Consider the following 6,859-nt stretch of genomic DNA (forward strand, 5'->3'; position numbering starts at 1 on the left):
GAATGTGCTGCTCAGAAGCAGCTGAGTGGAGGAATGCTGCTGCAACAAGCCCATACACAGCCCTGAGGTAGGGAGGCTCCCTGCACACACTCGTGTACAATCCATTTATGTTGTTTGACTATGTTTCTCACTGCTAAACCATAAACTCCCTGTTCTGCACTCCTCCGAGTTCTGTTTCTCACGCGTGTGCCACAGTGGGGGGAGAGCAAGAAGATGCATGTTCGAGAGCAAGGTAGAACGTGAACGTACGGTCTGCGCACACATGCTGCTCAGAACGTGAGCTGGCCTGCTGCGGTAACGTTGGAGGGTGAATATGCCTGCCCTTGGGGATAGAGGAATGACTAAGTAGCATGTTGCACAATCACACAAAGCCCCTTTCAAACATCAGTCATATATTGTGGGGTGCAAATAAAAGGAAAAGCCTGAGTCTGGCAGCATAAGTCAGGGGAGACGGTGTCATTATCGCATTGCTCTGTGATGGGATCTGTTACAAGAGGACAGTGTGTCAGCCGCAGGCTCAACAAAAGGCATGACAGCAAAGCCAACCAGATTCCATTAAGCATTCATAACAATTATAACTCAGCCTCATAGACACAAATAAATGTACAACAATCACAGCAATCAAAACATTTAGCACTTTTCCTTCACAGCTAAAAGGTTCCTGGTTTAAATCCAGGCAGGCGTCTTTCTTTGGGGAGCTTGTATGTCCTCCCCATGCTTAAATGGGTTTTCTGTTCCTCCTACAGTCCAAAAACATGTATTTCAAGTTAATTGATGATTACAACTTGCTCATAGTTCTGAGTATGTGTGTTTGTTTGCCTCTCTGTTGCTCTGTGATGGACTGCTGACCTGTCCAGGGTACCTTTGGGCCTGAGGAGAGCTGGGATAGGCTCCAGCAAAACCCTGTGATCCTAAACAGGAATAAGTAAGAATAGATACAGGATAAATGGAAAGTGAATCTGCTATATATAACATCTATTAGTTGGTTCAGCTTGACTACAACTACAAATACTTCCTCCATTCTGCTCTTTCTGCATCTGTAACAGGTTTGCAGATGGAAAACATAAGAACACACAGTCACACATCGCATTAATTCACTGCTTGCCAAGAAACAATATCGTATCTTTGTATTTACAAAGTCCGATTTGCCTTTATACTTTATCATTAAAAACATAAATATAAGAATACACAGAATTGCAAAATTACGAATAAACCCAGAGCCCCAAATTGGCATTTTCTGGTGTAGGGTCAATCTGTTTGTTCAAATAAAAAGTATTATGTAGTTTAAGCATCACCATAAGGTTACCATGCTTTTTAAAGCACAAAAAGAAAAGAAAAAAAAGCCACATCACCAAAATTCTCCCGTATATCTGTATATATACACACACAGAGACAAATAAACATTTAAAAGGGACACAAAACATTATGTCAGTCCAAACCATACTCAGGGCCGCTGAGGATTGGCTGAGAGGCCGGGAGAGCCAGGCATCCGCAGGATCAAGAGAGGCGAGGGAAAATAATCCAAGCAAGATAGACACACACCAGGCACGGTGTTCATAATAGGTGACATCAAGTCTGAAGCAAAAATCTGTCCTTCCTGATATATTCAATGACAGGTCCCCAGATCCTGAGAAACATAGGCTGAGCATCAAACAAAATATAACGAATTTCTTCAAGATAGATACCTTGTGATGTGATTTAACCACCTTTTGAAACAAGGAGGCGATGGGGACCTCCACTCCCGCAAGATGACATGTTTTGCCACAACCAGACCAAACAAAAGGGCATTTTGTAAAGCTTTTGGAAGTGACAGAGTGCGTTCAGAGCAGCCAAGTATCACAGAAAGATTGTCACTGAATATATGTATATGTCACTGAATAAAGTGAATCCCAAAATATCTTGAGCACAGGACACGTCCAAAAGATCTGGCCAAGCGTCCCGTTGGCAGACTTACACCTGTCATGGGTGGGAAACATTCTATTCAATTTGGTGTTAGGGAAGTGAAGGCGAGGAATGAGTTTAGTCTGGCATTGACAGAACATTTCATCTGAAGTGTCCTCACCAAGGTAATTGATCCAGGCCTAGAGGAAGGGACTTCAGCACAAAAAAGATCTACAAACTGGGAGATCAAATGTTTAAAAGTAGGGAGTCTGGTCATAAGTACGTAAAAAATATGTTGAGAAGGCATAGTTCCAAATCGATGTAGTGACTGTCTGACAAAATCTCTGATTTGGAAATATCAATATAAATGACTAGAGGGAAGATTAAATTTGTCCTGTAGTTGTACAAATGATGCAAAGTAGTTTTTAATATAAAGATTCTCAACTGTGGACGAGCCCCTGTCACAGCATTCAAACCTGCTTTGGAGTTGGGGTTCCAACCTACAGGAGCATAGATGGAAAGATCCCCGAGACCTAGCACAGCCCTGATTTGTTTCAGAATCCTGCAAAAATTGCACAAAATAAAATAATCTTTAAACAACTTGGCAGACAGATTTAAATTGGAAAACAGAATGTCTGCTAGGGATGCTCCAGCATGCGATAAAGCAGCATGGGATTCGATTGCTGGCCAACAGGGGTAGAGGGAGCCTTCCTGCTCGCACACCGCCGGAGTGTGATCTCAGAATCCCCAGGCTCTAGCATTACCAGCCCAGTGAAAATGCTGGAGAACCGGTAGGCCAAGGCCTACAGCAGCCGGGGGTTTCTGCAAGTGCAATTTGGAAATGCGAGGGGCTTTGTCAGCCCAGATAAAAGGGATATTGACAGAGTCCCACTGCTACCATGCTTTTTTATATTCCACCAAAGCATCTTTATTTTTCACTCAAATTCAAAAAAAGGGTTGTCAACAAACACAACACAAAATAAGAACATAAAAGTGAGCTATAAGAGTTATTTTATGGAGATTTTAACCATAAATCACGCTATACTTCCAATTTTACAACAGGTTAACTCATTCTATTTAATAATTAAAACTAATTTCTAGTATTTATGTTAAATTTAAACTGCAACAGTTTAATTTCCCTTGAGGGATCAATACGTTTTCATCAGTTCTAGTATATGACAAAATAATTGGAAAGGGAAGGATTAGAAGAAATTTACATAGTTACACCTAATACACAATAAATGATTTAGAAATCTGAGGGAATTTCAGTGCATTAAGGGTGAAAGCTTAAACTGGACAGTTTTAGGATCCCTGGTCCCTCAGCGCTGCTTTGAGAATCATCAATCAGTAGCTGATATAACCAGATACAACACTGATGTACATTTAAATATTATTTTTCAGAAAAACAGAAAAGAAGCTTTATGGTCCAAATGTGGATTTAACATCTCTGGCTCTCTAACATCTCTACCTCACCTCTATCTTTCTCTTACACTAAAGAACAGAGTGTGCAACGGAGCAAAAGGATCATCTGGACTGTTGTCAGCAACAACTCCACGAGCCGGGATCTGTAATAGTATGAGGTTATATCATACTTTTAATTGACATGACTGTGATTGCAGCATTAAAAGCTGGTAAGTAAGTGTGGCAGAGTGGAGTAGCTGCAGCCACTCAGGTGGATGGGAAACAGGTGTGTCCCATCAGCCTGCCAGCCTTGATAAGGACTGGGAGACTGCAGCTGGGCGGATGGAGCTGCTGCTGAGGAGCTGTGTGTGCTTCGGCACTGTGTGTGGTGTTGGTGAACTGAGCAAATAAAGGGTCTGCACGAAACTCCGTGTCCTCTCCATCCTTCGGTCGGGCCCCGTAGCATCCACCCTGCTACAGTAAGATTTATGAGCAGTATAAGTAGCCTTTAATACTACATCACTTTACAAAGGCATGACTGTAGGAGAGGAGGGTACAGGTACTGAATTGACCTATTAGCAGCCTGGAAGGAAATTTAGCATGAAAAAATGTGACAAACCTGACCATACACTGTTATACACCCCAGTATGGGATTTCAGGAAGAATGGGACAAAATAAGACCTGAATGTTTCATTGTTTGGCATCCTCAATGAATTAATTATTGTATTTTAAGACTTACAAGAAGGAATGTCGACATTACAAAGAGGTTAAAGCTGGGTTTTTTTGTACTGTTGTTGAGACTTGAAATGTATAAATGGATGTATATCAATTCATGAAATATCTGTAGTTCATTCTGTCTTGTTAGGTGCTTATTTAAGGCTCTAATACTTTTATAATAGTTCCATATTGGCATTGGATTAAAAAAAAAAGCATGATAGTACCTAGATTAAATACTATAAAAGTCATTTGAGACACATTTGCAGTGTGTCCAGTCTGGACCAAAGAGCTGGACCGATGTCATTACTAAAGTGTAAAAGGACCCAAATCAGAGCAGAAGTTCCTGTAAATGTGTTGCTTTTCATAACACTGGAAGTCAGCTGGTGTGTGTCTGTACGTGAAAAGTGGTCGTAGTGGTTTGGTGGGTGATGTGGCACCGCTCATCACTCTAGCGTGTGTTTATGAGTGTGTTGTTAAATGTAGCACCATCCTCAGTGAGGTCCTTTCCTGGACTTCAGAATCAGATTCCAGCCTGTCTTCACACACACATCTCCATTACCTCAGAGGATATAATATTACAGTGACTACCTAATTTGTAATTCATGCAAACTCACTTTTTACCCCCAAAAGAGACACCTGTCTCCACAGTGCGAGTGCATACCCAGACTCAAGCCCTCTCAATGTATGTAATACAAGTAAACACAAACACACACACACTGAGGCACCCAGGCTCATGTGGTCGGATGCTCTTTTAAATATAAAACATATAATTACCGTCCTAACCTTTAAGGGCTGTGTATGTGTGTCAGTGTGAACTGGTCTATCTAAATATACTGTATGTGTATACTGTATTTATGGCTCTGACGGGGGCACAGTTCCCACAGTGGCACCGTCCAAAGAGACAGCACATGTTTCTGAGGAAGACCAGAAACTCAGCTGAACTATAGATACAAAAACAAACAAAAAAGGACTTTACAAATCAGTTACTGAGATGTAGATCACTGACCACCAAGGTTCATAAAAACCCTTGAGAGTTGGCTCAGCTCGAACAGTTTATGATTGCCCAATGGCTCCACCTAGTGGCAGGTATGAGGGCTTTCTTTTTTCTTGTGCAGAGAAAGTTTTTGCTCCTTTCCTCTGTCATGTTTCTTTAATTTATCTGTATACAAATGTACATTTTAGGATTATAAAAACAGTCATACTATTTACAGAACAAAACAAAACTAACTTACTAGACTCTTTCTTTATGGAGGTTATAAATAAAAGTAACAAATACAGATTGAATCTTTAACCTTTTAAAAGTTTCTTTCTCTGCCATTTTAATCAGTTAATTGAGTGAATCTTTTAACCCAGACTGAGATTGACATTTTCATGAGTGCCATGATAAAACAATACCGTTGCATTAAAGAAAATATACAGGTGCAAAACAAACCAGAATGATACACATCATTTTAGATCACATCATACCAGAAAACATTTTTCAAAACACCCCAATTATCAAAATGAACTGACTGGCATTTAATCAAAGTGCAGTTATTTTGTATTAATGCTTTGTCCCCTCTGCTTTGTTGCAAGTTTCCCTTGTGAAAATTGTAGTTTTGCTTCTGTGACCTAAATGTTTTACCTTCCCATAGATAAATAAAGAAAACCTTACTCTTCCTGACTCTTAATGTGTATTTTTTGCTGCCTTTTATACAGTATTGATTTGGTTTGAGATCTTAGTTGATAAATGAACACTGGCAAAAACAGACTCTAAAAGTGAGTCAAAATATATATAAATTGTGGAAGGAATATCAGTTACTGAACGTTGCAGTTGCCATGCCGACCTGTTTGGGGTTCTGGAACCAAACAGAAGGACTTATGATGTCACAAGGGGCCAAACAGCTGTCGCAACTTCTACTTGTTCCACGTGTTTTTAACCATTTATTGTATCCACAAACTGCATATCAGTCCTAATATTTTGCTGATTCGACCTCAGCTACTGAGCTCTTCATCTGAGAACTTCATTAGGAACCTGCATCAAAAATTTCAGACGTTTGACTCTTCAGTTTGTTTAACTACGAGGGACAAAATGCACAGGTATGAAAGTGAAGTAACTCATTTGTTAATCCCTGAATGTGTTTCCCTTCTGATAAAAACTTTAATACTTATGTGAACGTTGTCATCAGGCATCTACCTCAAACTGGTGGTGAACTGGAGAAGATCGGCGGATGTGACGTGATGTCAAACAAAAAGGTTTTTGCATTAATTTAATTTTATATTTGAGCTGCTTCCTTTTTATTTGCAAGCATTGCTGCTTCAGAAGGAGGCTGAACTACAGGCGATTTATGTTTTTTTTTTTGCTTTGTGATACATCTCAGGTGCACGACCACCTGACTTCACATGAATCTAATCCTGGTGAACGTGGATTCACCCTGCCAAGAATCGGGAATGGCCGGATGATGACAAAACATGAAGTCAACACTAAAGTAAGACTAAACTGATCCTAACTTGTGTTACATAATGCAGTTATATTCTTGTGATTGATAGTATCGTAACTGATTAATCTGACAAGGTGTCCCTGACTACTTTCTTTTTCTGTCCTTGTTTAAACCCCTGCATTGATTAAAAGAAGCAGAAAGTTGGAGGTAAAGCCACTTTTACTCACTTTCCCCCATTGCCACCTGAAAAAGGTTCCATGCAGCCGATGAAACTGTTGCCCAATCGCCCAGCACTCTGGTTGGGCTCAAAGCATGCACAGCAGGACCTCTGTACCTTTGAGAAACTGCCTACAGGTGAGATTTGTTAACAAGAGTTCTTAAAACTATATTTGTATGTTTGTTTATCTGACTTTTTTCTTCCAATTCTCATGCAGTTGTCC

This window comes from Cololabis saira, chromosome 23 (assembly GCF_033807715.1).
Source record: "Cololabis saira isolate AMF1-May2022 chromosome 23, fColSai1.1, whole genome shotgun sequence".
In the NCBI taxonomy this organism is placed as follows: domain Eukaryota; kingdom Metazoa; phylum Chordata; class Actinopteri; order Beloniformes; family Belonidae; genus Cololabis; species Cololabis saira.